The sequence below is a fragment of the Paroedura picta genome, chromosome 10 (genome assembly GCF_049243985.1).
Source record: "Paroedura picta isolate Pp20150507F chromosome 10, Ppicta_v3.0, whole genome shotgun sequence".
Lineage (NCBI taxonomy): Eukaryota > Metazoa > Chordata > Lepidosauria > Squamata > Gekkonidae > Paroedura > Paroedura picta.
This window is the reverse complement of record NC_135378.1, coordinates 60,779,297-60,794,591: the sequence shown is the minus strand read 5'-3', so window position 1 is coordinate 60,794,591 and position 15,295 is coordinate 60,779,297.

Below are 15,295 nucleotides of genomic sequence, written 5' to 3'. Positions count from 1 at the left end.
GCTCGGTCAGAACAGCTTTATTAGTGCCGTGGCGAGCCCAAGTTCACCCAGCTGGCTGCATGTGGTGGAGTGCAGAATCGAACCCAGCATGCCAGATTAGAAGTCCGCACTCCTAACCACTACACCAAGCTGGCTCTCCAGGGAAATTGAGCTCTAACAATAATGGCTCCTTAGAAGTTTGAGGGGAAGCAGGATGGCTGAGTAGACCTGAGCAGAATTTTTAACAGCCACACATAAATGTTTGTGCACAGAACTACCCCTAGCAGGAATAATTGTCTGACTATAGACATTAGAACACACTTTCAGTGCAAACAGACAAGTCAAGAAAAGCAATTTTTCTTCTGAGTAGACCTGATTAGCTTTGGTTTCTTTGTAGTCCATCGAGGATTCTAGTTGCAACTTCTTGAAATTTCCTGCAGATGCTATGAATTGGAAGCACTGCATTGTCATAGTCTTATTACAAAATCACAGGTAGATTCTGTAGCATATAATCACTGCTTGGTTACACAATAGCTATCCTATGAAAACCTATACAATCACAACTTATTCCCCTCCATACTGTTTATTATCTACATGAAACAGTTGTGTGATATCATCTGGAATCAATAAGCTGAGTTATGATGTTTTAAGATGCCAATCAAATGATTAGGAGAAACATGTTTGTTATGAGTGCTAGTGATTTTTCACTGGTCCACATTCAGCTGTGCTTGTAGCCTGGGAAGCATCTGAATATCTCATAATGGACACAAACTGAAATTCCGTGTTCAGTAAGAAAAGTTCATGATGCTGAGTAGTAGCACATTGAATCATAGTTTATGCTCAGGAAAGTGATTAGATAATCACTACTGTTTCTGAACCTTATTGATCAATTACTAGTCAGTTTGATGTTGCTTTTCCAACATTTCAAATGTATGCATATTGAGTTTCTGAAGAACTGGTGGTCAGTTTATATCAGACCAAAGGAGCTCTATATTTTTGCTTTAGAACTTCCACACTATCAGGAAATTTTGGATCAAGCTACTATCCAACACACAAAATGCTTGAAATCCATACATGGGTACCAATGATCCTCCCCACTTTTGAATATTTTGTGTGTGGCTGTGAATGAAAGGCAAACATGGAGTCAATTACCTTTATCAAGGCATGTGAATTAAGCAACGTCTATGTGAGTCTAGTCAGTCATCACAAATTATGAGCAAGGATAGCGTTGCTGAAAATTCATTTTACGTATCATGTTCATTCATCTAACAGAGGATCTTCCTTTATCCAAAGAAGAAAGAACGGCACAACACTATTGATACATATACATTTAGTAACATGTAAAAGACAGAATGAACAGCAAATTCACTAGATCTTGTGCACAAAGACACATTGATAGCCACCATTTCATGATGTTATTTGATTATATTTTTTAATTATAGTTCATTTTCTTCATCCATAACTAAGATCTAAAACCATCTAAAAGGGCATAGAGTAAAATTCAGAGTAAAATTCAAAAGCAACCTTTATAAAGATTATAAATATAGATTTCTTATAATCTATAACAATCAAAAATGAAAAAAAAGGTCACAAACACTAAAAGCATCCTTTTACCAGACTAAATTCATGTTCTCTAGAACAGGCTGTTGTAAGCAGAAAAAACTGATGTTGGGTATGATGGAAAAAATGCCACAATGGGCGACAGAAGTCACCCACTTTAGGGATATTTTAACATAGCTCAGACAATAGTTTCAAAGTACCCTTTAGACACACACAAAAGCACTGGACTGTATCTTGGACAAAAGGCTCCAGGAGTTCTGTTGTGAATCTTTTATGCTTTGGGATTTCACTTTCATTTGTTGCAAGTAAGTTCTTCCCAATGTTTGTTTGGAAATGCAGTTTCTTTTCTTCCTTTTTTGGTTTGCATTTTGCATGAACATTAGAGCTTCATTTTACAGCTTGGTTTAGGCAGAGTAATAGCCCTAGGGGAGGGTGATATATAAATGTAACTAAATAAATAAAATCAATATGTATGTTTTTCAGATATTATACCATTTTTAAAGATGCCTACAGTTTAGATTACACAGATACAAGTCTCAGTGTCTAACACTAGTCTATAATTTTGTTTGGTTGAAAGAAGCATCTAGGCCTTGAACTGGTGAGCATCGGACCCTCAGTATTGAGGTGGGGACCTTTCTTCAGCTTTGTGAAAAGGCTTTTCTTTTTAAAGCATATTTTATTTCAATTTCATATCTCTGTAGAATACTGGCCTCAAGGAGTCCAGGACCCGGATTCTGAAGGCTGTTATACACAAATAACCAAGCCCTTTAAATATACATCTACACAAAGCTTTATTTAAGATCTGTCAGAATCAAATGTTCCATCTACTGACAACACTCTAAAATCACACAGCAAAGGAAGCAAGAAAAACTAGCTAACTAGCTAACATGTTTCTGAGACTTGTGTTAGATGGCACGTACTTTAACTTCTTGAGTTAATGGCCATAGTTCATACATTCTCTACATTGCTCTCTATTGCAATCTGGGTATACCATAGCCCAAAGCTTTAGTCCCACAGAATTCAAGTTTGCTTCCATTCTCTAGTCTCTAAGCTCAATTACAGTTTTTTAATCAAGCAGCATCAGGTGATGATGACACCCAATCAGGACACATTCTTACTGGAACCCTCTAGAAAGTTACCTCATCACTCCTGACTTCCCCTTCTCTTTCTATAGGCCACAGATTCTCATGTTAAGCTAATTTCTAGCTGTAGCCTTGAAGGTAAGTTATGTAGGCAGATGGGCCCAATTAGCACCATCTGCAAGATAGACTAAGCATTCATATTAACCCCACACATGTGTATTTCAAAACAGTGCTCCATTTCTCTTCAGGGCCAGAATATGTTGACATCATCATGATAAATTTCAATGTGTAGTATTAATAGCAAATAACAGGGGGGGAACCCCACAGCATTCTCTCCCCCCCCCCCGATTCATGCAGTAAGACCCATGAGCTAAATATCTGAACCAATAAGCAGAGAGAATGTCAGCAGGGCCTGGAATGGAGGCAGAAACAATATATGGAAGCTGAGTGGACAGACATTCCAATGTTTCTTAAATTTGTGCATCCTTTATGTTTCAACTGTGAGTGGAAGGTTTGTGCAGTAGAGATACATGCTCAGATGTTTTAAAAAGTTAGGTGGAACAGAAGGTGCATGATCCAGCATTTCCACTGACGGATAACCACTGCTTGTATAACCCTCTACTGAATGTAGGCCTAGGCCCAAGTTGCTCCAACTGTAGCACACATTATAAAATGAAATGCTTGTAGCTTGAATCCTAATTTGGATGGTTATTTAAGTAGAACAAATAAAGGAAAGAACAGTATTGATTTACAAATAGCGAATGAATTTTGCCTACTAGTCTTTTAATGTTGATGGAAAAACTTAAATTATTCTAGAGTCAGTATCAATTATCAGGCTTAGGAAGAAGCTCCACAACACTGCTAATAAGCAAAAATAAAAGACCAGAACTATAGAACTGTTTTTCCAAGTTTAGTAAAAAAATGAGTCTGAAAATGAAGAATACTTAGAGGGGCAGGGTTGCTTTTGTTTCTCTTATTCAGGCCCTAACATGAATTACTTTGCCAAAGGATGTATCTATGTCTCTCATTGCATTCTGCATACATTGAATTCTGCACATTCAATACACATTAGAAGTAGATTTTCCTATTCTGCACAGGAATATCCACTTGCCAAAACACATTGAGTTCAGGCTTTCACATTGCCAGCTACCTGATTTTTTCTACTGAAGATGCCATAGATTGAACCCGGGAACTTCTACATGCCAAGCAGATGTTCAACCACTGAATAATGCCCATTCCCCATCACTGTCATTATTAAACTGGCATTTGAATCCAGTTAGTTCTAAGCATGCTGCAGATTCTTGAAATAGGTAACTGCAGAGGCACAAAAGCAGAAGATATGCTCTAACAAAGCTTATTTCCAATAGTTTATGACCTACTTACGATGATCCTGAGGTTTACTAATCGAAGCCGGTTATTAAACTTGCCATAGTTAATGCTGCCAATGCACAGATGGAAAAGCTGTTGATTCTGAATTCCATGTAAATTACAGCAATATATGAGGTGTACAACACAAAGCAGGCCCTGTGCACAAGGTAATTATGAATGTTAATTGCAGTCTTGCAAAGTCTTTATCATCCATGCAACTGGTTCAGAGTATAAGGTGCCAACAGAGCCTTGGCACAGTGTCAGAAATTTTGAGACAAACAGAAGTCTTGAGATATCCTGCATACATCCAAATGTTATATACTGGGAAGCTTTTCCTTTCTTTCTCCATGCTGTTCAAATACATGGGGAGTAAAAATCATATTGTAACATAATACAAAGCAGGAATTCATAATGACTGTTTCCGCAGCTGCAAAAAATGCCACACTGGTCTCCCTAAAGTCCCACAGAATAACAAACCTTTCACACAAAAATTGGGTTCTTATGGTTAAGATCTGAACGCAATCCCTGTTTGTCATGTTTGAGAATCCTCAGAAAATGTGCCTCAAGTTGGATTTCCATTGGATGCTGCATGTCAACACTAGGCTTTCTGCATTAGGATTTCCCTTATTTCCCAAGCTGAAATTTGTCATATGTTTTCCGTATCTGATTTGGAAGCAGCATCCCATGATGCTTTGCTCCCATCTCCTTTTCCAAAAAGTTTTCTTTTTTTTTGCAAAATGTTGCCTGCTTGCACCTTTCTTTTCATTATGCCGCTTAATTAAGGTGACCAGATTTTAACATTGGTAAAGTGGGACACCGTTTATTGGGTGGGGGGGTTCTTGATTAAAACATTGGTCTATATGGAGCAACAAAAATTTTCATAGAACACATAGAATGCAAAAATAGTACTGTATTCCTAACCCCGATTTTTAAATCTCAAACACCTTAAAGGTGTCAATTGAAGTCATCTTTGATGCAGCTGGCTATGCCCCCACTATTGGAATGGGACAAGGGTAGTTTGATCATTATAAATGTCTACCTACCCACTTAGACCAAGAAATCCAAAATTGAGGCAAATTGGCTCGCGCTTGATAAACATATGACAGACCTCTCTTCAGAACATTCAGAGGTGTAAATATTAATGGCAGGAGACTTAAAGGCACACCTGGGCCTAAATGATTGCTTTCAAGTGGCCAACTTAAAAAAAATTCCAGTAGAGCCTGAACAAGATCTAGCAAGCCTACCTTTTGAGTGTGTCTCAAAAGATAGGAATGCAAACTACTCAGGTTTATGCCTGGCTAGATTTTCATGCAAGCAAGCACTTCACATATTAAAGGTAAAGGTATCCCCTGTGCAAGCACCGAGTCATGTCTGACCCTTGGGGTGACGCCCTCTAGCGTTTTCATGGCAGACTCAATACGGGGTGGTTTGCCAGTGCCTTCCCCAGTCATTACCGTTTACCCCACAGCAAGCTGGGTACTCATTTTACCGACCTCAGAAGGATGGAAGGCTGAGTCAACCTTGAGCCGGCTGCTGGGATTGAACTCCCAGCCCCATGGGCAAAGCTTTCAGACGGCTGCCTTACCACTCTGTGCCACAAGAGGCTCATATTAACCCATATTCACATATTAAATGGATCCTATTATGATGATCACCTAGGAGAAAACACTTTTATGGTAGGGAATAGAACTAGTCTCCCCCCCCCTCCCAGTATACCGGATGTGATTTTTAAAAGAAATGTAATTTATCACATTACAACATTGCTGTAGCATAATGAGCAAGACTGCTGCTATTTTATCTAGTTAGAAACTGTGTTATAACACAATCACTCCTTTAAAAATCATTTGTTTCAGGTTAGAGAGGGGAGGAGGAAAGGAGGGGGAGGGAGGATGGCAACAAGGAAGGAGACATTCACAAATGAATCAAAATAGCATTCAGGGGGGAAAACCAAATGCAAGCATTTCTTCATTGGGAGCCCCAAACTGGATTCCACCTTAAAAATGAAATTGATGCAACTGCGAAATCCTTAACCATGCAGTTAAGTGAAAGGTCAATTTGGGTCTGTGCCTGGAAAGGCAGATGTTACCATGAAAATGAACAAAAAAGTTGGTATTTTAAAAGGGCAAATCCAAACAATATCACTAGCATGGAAATGGTCTGAGAGATAACCATAGAGGCAGACAGTTATTAGTATGCCACACTACCATCTTCTCTCCTAGCTTCCTGTCCAGTCCAAATTTATGTTTGTGAAGAGCTGATCTTTGGCCCATCCTCTTTTCTGCATACAGACTCATCCAGTGAGAGTGGCCAAGTTAAGAAAATAAGTTCTGGGCACATGGAACTTCTGTTGTAACCATCAACTGATCTATACATATTTACCATGGGAAAAATGCACCACTCTTTTCTTATTGGTAAATCAACTATTTGAGAACTCAATTTAATTACATCAAAAATATTTAAATTGGTTCCTATTTCTTCTAAAGGTTATATGAGTGCTACTTGTCAACCAAGGGCTTCAGTAAATGTTTGACCTTTAGGCATATCCATTTTAGAACAATCTTTATCCAGATACCAGATACCATAATGACTTTAATGTTGGAGAACAGTATATTTAGACATGCTATCAAGAACCAGATTTTTTAATGTTTTTGTATACAACAGCAAGCCAGCTTTTTATATTTGCATCTGGTCCAGCAACCCATAATTCTGTAAATTCTCCAGTAAAGCTTTTATCTTGTCTTCTAAAAATACCCTGACCACTTTCAAAGACTGAAGAACAAAAATACTCCCTTCAAATTCCAGGCACTGCATTCAGCAGGATGTAGAAGAGCAAATCGGAGTCCTTTTTTGAGGCACTGACCTTTGATGTCTGTTTGAGATTTCCTGCAAATCAGACTACCACAGCCAAGTGTCATTCCTGGTCCACTTTCTCTGAAATAATTGTACTTAGATGAGAAATTATTTCCCCTTTATTTTTTAGCCTGAGAGCAGTGATGTGCCAGTTGCTTGAAAAGTCTTATTGACCATATTTATCATACTGATGGACAACCATTCATTTCATGATTTTACCTAAACCACAAAACAACTAAATTTTATTTGAAAATACCTTTAGAAAACAGATGCCTTGTATGCTAGCACATGAATGCTACAACAACATTATACTTCCTTTTTCTTACCACCTGGTATGATTCCCAAAATAATTATGGGGTTTTATTGTGATTTTTATTGCTTTTATATTGTAGAGCGCCACGGATGGCAGTTTACATGAGTTGTGGCATATAAATAAATAAATAAATAAATAAATAAATAAATAAATAAATAAATAACTAAATAAATAAATAAATAAATAAATAAATAAATAAATTATAATGAATGCTTGCTGCTCTTAAAAATTATAATACAATATATAGTAGCATTGAAGTTAGAATATTGAATTAGGAACATTTTCCAATCTTCCTATGGCTTGTTAAGATCATAAAGAAAGAACAAAGTAGATAACTGAAAGGAATAATTCATTAATTGTGAGGTCCATCATAACAAATAAATAATCATCTCCTAATTTCAGTAAGGATGCACTAACTTGTACAATAAAATATGATTTCCAAGCCTGGCGACTAGGAACCATAAAGTGGAACCATAAAGTAGAAATAGTGCAAATGGGAGAGGAGTGGCTATACAAGCAGCAGAAACCATGGTGGAGGGCTGCCAACATATCCTAGAAGGAACAGGGCAACAATTGATTTGGATGCACAGATGTATAAAAGAACCTCAAAGTGATCTGAGAATATCAACATAGTCTATGTATTGTTTAAAACCAGGGTAGAGAGAATGAGCCAACAGGATATACTGTCCTTGAAGAAGGTCTATCAGATGGATCTCATCAGTTGCACACATCTATAACGTAATGGTTGTACCCAAATAAGTTTAAAATGCAAAATTTACCAGTCTAATATTGGCCTCCACAGTCCATGAGCAGAGGCCTATCAGTTTCAGTTTCTTGGCTAGCCTCTTTGTAATAAATATAGGCTTGGTTTATAATGAAAACCAGATGAATGGTTCTCAAACTACAGATGTCTTCTTTTTCTTGTGATTCTAGCTAAGATTGTTCTTACTCACCATAATCTCTCACAGCTGCCAAAAATCCATCTTATCTTTGCATGAGGTGAAATTTCCATTAGCAGCTATTATGGTAGCAAGGGTCAAACATCCAGTGTCAGAGGAGCTGCTAAAAAGAAAATACAGACAATGCAAGAGGGTTTCTTCAGAGACTGAGGTGGGGTTTAAATTATAAAACCAATTAGTTTAGGCACAAACATGTATTGATAATATAGAAGAATTGATAATATAGCTGACTTACCAATGGAAGGGTAGAATAAAAGGCATTCTTTTTGGCTAATTGGAGAGTAACATTCATGTTTTAAATTAATATAGCATTTTCAGTACATTAGACTGGTAGTTTTAGTTGCTTTTTATGCTACAGGCCTTGAAAGTTGTGAATGTAAACAGTATTCACAGTTTCAGTCTGGTTCTTCATTCTATTGATAGTTCCAAAATATTATTATTATAATAATAACAAGAACTAAAAAGGGGTCAGTGGCTGTACAGATTTTTTCATTTATTTTATGGGAAGCAAATCCAGATTGAAAGAATCTTAGTCCAATGTGTAGTGGTGGTTATAGGAAGCACCATCAATTTGCAGCCAATTCATGGTGACCTTGTAGGGTTTCCAAGGCAAGGGACTACCAGCTGCCCATTTCCTGGTGACATGTCTTCATCTTGCTTTCTGCCCTCCCCTCCCCCACCTTCTCCTTGATTTCCCTTTGGTAATGCAGAGCTGTAGGTTTATTTTCAATGACCTCCATTTTTTATTTATGGTGAGGTTATGCCAAATTGCAGGCACCGATTTGACCACCATTCTGATTTCTTGTGGGAGATGCTGAGATGAGGGTGATCTTTAAATGACTACCACTTTGATTTCTAAGGGAGAGGATTTTGTCAAGCACTGGATGTGTACCGCAGAAATGGTATCTATATAATAATCCTGGATTTCCTTGGAGGTCTACCATCCTAATTCCAAGCAAAGTCAATTCTGCTTAGCAGAAGCTAGCCTGGGCCATCTAGGTCAGGGCAGCGATATTGTAGCTAGTGGCAAAACCATGTGAAATTAGACTCTCACATTAGGAATGTTATTTTAAATGCTAATATTTTATTTACCAGTGTGGGAACACAGTCAGTACAGTTAGAACTGGTTAGCAGTGCTGGACTTTCCAGTGATGTTATGATAGTTAATATTAATACTTTAATATCTTTTGTTTTGGTAGTTCTGTATTCTGCTGAGCTTTTGGGAATGCATAGGGTCTAAGTTTACCAGGTATCCATTGGGAGCGAGAGTTTGAAAGCCAGTATGATGTAGTGGTTAAGAACAGTGGATTCTAATATGGAGAACCAGATTAGATTCTTCTTGCCTTCACATCCAGGGGGCTGGGTAACTTTAGACCTGTCACCATTCTCACAGACCTTACCCACCTCACAGGGTGCCTGTTGTGTAGAGAGCTCTTATCTTCTCTCCTACTGTTCAGAGATGCCAGCCCACAGGTGGGATCTGGAGAACCCCCAGAATGAAAGCCCCTCTCCAGACTGCAGAGACCAGTTTCCCTAAAGAAAAGAGCTGCTTAGGATGGGGATGGAGGACTGTGTAATACTCCCCTCTACACACACACACACACAACACAACACAGAAACATTCCTCCCCCTTTATAATTGCAAACCTTATTAGACACAGAATCACCTCTCCATGTAGGAAATACCTGCGTATCTCCCTGCTTGGATTGCTCTAGGAAGCCATTGGCCAGAAAGTCCAAATTTAAAGGAAAAGAATCCCATAACAGTCAATGATCAAGTAAAAAAAATCTTACACCATCCTTCTGCAACAGCTTCTTCTTCCCGTTCTCTGGCTCCATCTATTTAAGGCAATAGCAATTTGTATAGCTTGTGTCAGGGTCCACCGGGTCTTTGCCACGCTTCGGGTCCGCCACGTTGTTCGGTGAGGGAGACCCGGGACTAGACGGCTTTATCTGTAGGAAACAGCGTCTCAGAATGGAGTCGGTATTCTCTCTCCCACTCCTGGGTTCAGGGTAGTTCCTTCACTACGCCTCCAACCCCGTCTCCTCATTGACGCTTCCTTAAGTAGCCTCTCTAGCCCCTGTCTCCACCCTCCGGGCTTCTCAGGCGGACCTCGCCCTTCCGGGACTCCGCGTCTCTCCGCCACCGCCCCGCCCTGGGTTTCTCCCTTGCTCTCCCCGCTTGTACTGACTGCCCCTGTGCTACCGTTTCCACCACCCCTGGCGAACTGATTCCCCACATCCCTTTATGTAAGTTTCGTATCCAAAGAGGGTCTGTCGGGATCTCTTCCTCTGTATCTTCCTTTCTTAGGTTTCCGCTCCTGTCAGCACGCTCCTTCTCCGGACCCCCCGCGCTGCCCAAACTAGTCGTTCTCGACAGCTTGGTGTAGTGGTTAAGAGCAATGACTTCTAATGTGGTGAGCTGGATTTGAATCTTTGCTCTTCCACATGCTGACTGACCTTCAGTTAGTCACAGTCCTGTTAGAAACTGTTCTCAGAGAGCAGTTTCTCTCAAAACTCTCTTCAGCCTAACCTACCTCACAGGGTGTCTGTTGTGGGAAGAGGAAGGGTAGGTTAGATCAGATAAGAATACTTTTATTGGCAGCAAAGGTTAGGTTATTATAGGCTACTCTGAGACTCCTTTGGACAGTGAAAAGCAGGATGTACAAACCAACTCTTCTTCTACTGGGAAGGTGCTACTGGCAAACAGCATCTTCCCCCTCCATATGTCCCCATGGCCTCGTGATACTTCTGTGCCCCGTTTACAGGTTTCCCGTCTTCCATGCCATTGGTCTCAAATTAACTTTGTTGTGACGGTCTTGGAAAGACCAAGACCAGGATGGTATCCATAAGGAAAGAGTCCACATCTTCCCAGTGCCACCCCATCAGCATTATTTTCTCTGCTATAATTGCCTGTGATGGTTGCCCCAAAGCATTCTTCCCTTCTCAGATTCCCTTCTCAGATTGCAAATTGCAAACCTCCCATGACTTACTCATTAGTAAACATTCCCAGGGTAGAGGCTTTTCCTGGCTGCCCTGGGTCCAAGAGGGACAGCATGGGGGCATTTCTGGGCCTCCTGCAGCCCCTCCTCACCAGAAGGTGCACACACGTGTGTGCAGGAGGCCAGGGCAACTTACTAGCAGTGCAGCATGCCCTGAGGCCAGATTTTCTTCCATCCAGCAAACTTCTGCAACTGACACAAAGTTGGAGGTGGAAAGCTGACCTCCATATTAGCCTGTTTTGGTTGAGGGTGTCCTCCTGACTGGGGTTAAACTACCAGGCTGGACCATTCCTGGCTAACAACCATCTCCTATTGGGGGAATATTTCCATGGGGGGGGGGGCAATCAGGTAGGGAATAAGTTGTCTACATGCAATCTGAACACATTGACCCTCATTAGCAGAGTGTTCTCTCTCTATTGGTGGCCCACCCCCAGGGAGGACCAACCAGGTAGAGAGTGAGCTGTCAGCTTGAGTTTTATTATGTTTAGTGAGTTGTATCTTGCTTTTGGATTCAAATCTTTCTAGGAATGCAGCTTCTTAGTAAATTGTGATTTAACTTTTAATTTATCCTGTGAAGTAAGGCATTTTCTCTGTGCCTCCATGAGCAGAAAAAAGAGAAAAAGAAAGAAGCTGCAGGTTCCTGGAGAAAATCCAGATACACATCATGAGCTATTGCACACAATCAGCTTATGTCTCAGACACAGATGCCATAAGAAGAAATGTAAAATGATCTCCCAACAGTGGCTGCTTCATGAGCACTAGCTCTAAGCTTTCTAAGGCTCTTTTATCCACTGCAGAACTTCTAACTCCATCTAGGGTAAGCAAATCTGTCTGGATAGGAACTATCCCACCTCTCCAAATTGAATGGAATGCATGGGGCTAGCTCCTGTCCTGAGCCCAGCCCTCCGTGTCTTCCTTTCTTGAGAGATGGGAGCAGAAAAAGTGGGCACCCTAACAAGCTTCTGCTGTTTTTAAAGCTTTGCATAATAATTTAGAAGGAGAAGGAGGAGGAGGAGGAGGAGGAGGAGGAGGAGGAGGAGGAGAAGAAGAAGAAGAAGAAGTAGTAGAAGAAGAAGAAGAAGAAGAAGAAGAAGAAGAAGAAGAAGAAGAAGAAGAAGAAGAAGAAGAAGAAGAAGAAGAAGAAGAAGAAGAAGAATTGGTTCTTATATGTCGCTTTTCTGTCCCCAAAGGAGTCTTTAAGCGGCTTACAGTCGCCTTCCCTTTCCTCTCCCCACAAAAGACACCCTGTGGGGTGGGTGAGGCTGAGAGAGCCCTGTTATTCCTGATCAGTCAGAACAGCTTTATCAGTGCCATGGCGAGCCCAAGGTCAACCAGCTGGCTGCATGCGGGGGAGTGCAGAATCGAACCCAACTCGCCAGATTAGAATTCTGCACTCCTAACCACTACACTAAACTGGTTTTATTCCATAAAACACTTCAGGCAGTTTACCTTTAGAGTCTGCTACTCTTTAACCACTTTACCATACTAGATCTCAAGATCGAGCAGGGAGCAGGAGGGGAAATGGCAAAAACCCAGGAAGGTCACAGTGCAGTTGTATGTGCTAGAGCCCGTGGTATTCCTGGGTGCAATGGGCTTTGCCTCTAGTTATATATATTTTTTGCATTTTCATCTAAATAGAAGAGCTCCAGCCAATTCTCACCTCTGCTCATAATATCAACATAATATTTAAATGGCCATAGTTATACCCTAAGCATACTGTTTGCTACCTTGCTGAGCCATGCACCAAAGGAACAACAACCGCCTATTGCTATCAATATTATAGTAAATGCTATGTTTATACATTTTAAAAGCTGCATTTATAGTTGTAAGCCAGAAATGCTTAATTTTCTTAATCATATCTTCAGCAATGGTGTTAAGTAGATCCTACTTCCAAAATGCAGTTTGTGGCTTGTATTTTACAACTAACCAAGCGTCCCAAGCAGAACATTTTGTTCTTTCAGTTACAGCTAGAGACATTTTCAGGAAACTATCATTTTACATGTTCTCATAAAGTAGGAAAATGTCTGTTTTCATTTCGTTCCTGTAGCAAATGACGAACAATAGTTGCTCTTTGGTTTTCCCGTGTACATTTATTGGGCAGATAAAGACTGGAAGATGTCGTGAAAGAAACCATTGGTTCATTTTACTTTGGCAATAATAAGAGTGCATAGCCTATTTTAAGAGTCTAAATGAAACCCAGGGAAAATAATTGGTGTATCCTGATATAACCAGTATACTCTCTCTCCCTCTGTCTCTGTCTCTCTCTGTGTGTGTGTCTCTCTCTCTTTTTATCTATACCTTCCAGACATAAAGCCAAACCTTCTTCTTTTTTTTTTTTTTACTAGGCAACTGTTTTTAATTTTCCCCCTCTTATTTTTAGGGTTACAGCAAATTTTCATTGGAAACACAGGAGCTTTGGTAATGGAAATGAACAAATAAACTTTTTTGGGTACCACAAAGATATACCTTAAATAAAGGTAAATTGAGACAGTGTGCTTGACTAAGCTATTGTGTTCCTTCATAATTTAAGAAATAAATGCCTCAGAGAGTATGCAGTGGTGTGAGCTGTGGCTATGCTAAAATTTAAATAAGCCAGCTGACACTCCTGTAGTCAACTGAAAAGATCATGCTTAACCACAGAAATCGGCTCCATCTCTCCTATTCCATTTTCCATTTGGTAACAGTCCACAAGGCACATGAAAGTACTTGATGCTTTTCTTCAGGTTGCTAGCCATAAATTTGGTCTTTAAAATATGCAAAGGTTTCTTTCCAGCTTGCAGAGTTGAAGGGAAGGTTGTAGGATGCCAGAGGACTCCTACAAATGACTTTGATTCTACCTTTTTGTACTACTTTTCTGGTCCCCTCTCCAATCCTATTCAACATCTTTATGTTCTCTCTTGCCCAACTGGTATGGTAGTTCGATCTGGGTTGTCACCAATATGTGGATGACACCCAGCTCTTCCTCCTGATGGATGACTACCCTGATTCTTCCCCAGAAGCATTAGCCAGCTGCCTGAAAGCAGTAATGAGGTGGCTCAAGCAGAGTCATCTGAAGCTCAGTCCTTCAGAGGTCCTGTGGCTGGACAGAAAGGGTCCAAGAGAGGAAGCACGTGTCAAACCTGGATGGAGTGCAACTATCAGTGGCTCACTCTGCCAGGAACCTGGACATGATCCTGGTCACAAGAGTAGTGTGGCTGGCATTCTACCACCTTTGCCAAGCCAAATTATTAGCGCCCTACTTGGCCATGGAAAACCTAGCCATGTGATTGTCACCTCCAAGCTAGACTTCTGCAACATGCTGGATGCAGACCTACCATTAACTTTGATCCCGAAAAATACAACTGGTCCAGAATGTGGCATCCAGTGTCCTTACAGCAACACTGTGGAGGTACCATATCTGGCCCATCCCCCAACAACTGTGCTGGCTACCAGTCAAATTCTGGATCAGGTTTAAAGTCTTGGTAATTACCTTCAAGGCCATACATGGTCTTGGCCCTGAAGGACTTTGCCAGTGCCTACACCCCTCAGAGAGCTATATGCTCCACCACCTCCAACCAGCTAGTGATCCGTGGCCCCAAGGAAGTCCACTTGACCTCAACCAGGGCCAGAGCCTTTTCTGTCCTGGCCTCCACCTGGTGGAATGAGCTTCTAGAGGAGATCAGGACCCTAATGGAGATAAAACAGTTCCACAGGGCCTGCAAAAGGGAGCTCCACCACCAGACATTTGGTTGAGGTTGACCAAAACTAAATATCTGCTACTGGGCCCCGATCTTCCCTCCCTGAACCCATGTGACAGCCAGGACCAACAATGGGCCTGTTAGATTATTCATTATGCTGAATGTTATTTCTCTGTTTATTGTTGCCATTATTGTTACTGATTCATTAAATCAGTGAGTTTGATGTATTATTCTGTTACATTCTATGTGAACCACCCTGACCCTTTACTGGAGGGCGATATACAAATGCAATCAATCAATCAATAAATGTATACTATGGAGTAATGTTAGAAGTATTATTTTAAACAATAACAGTACACTACAGACTGTTTTAATCAACGTTAGTTGATTAACGTTAGTTAATCAACGTTAGTTAACGTTAGTTGATTAAAAGTAGTGTCATGCCCCACTCTGCCTCCTGAGCAGGAAGCCGGACTCTCAGGATGCCCAAACCCTCCGACCACCCA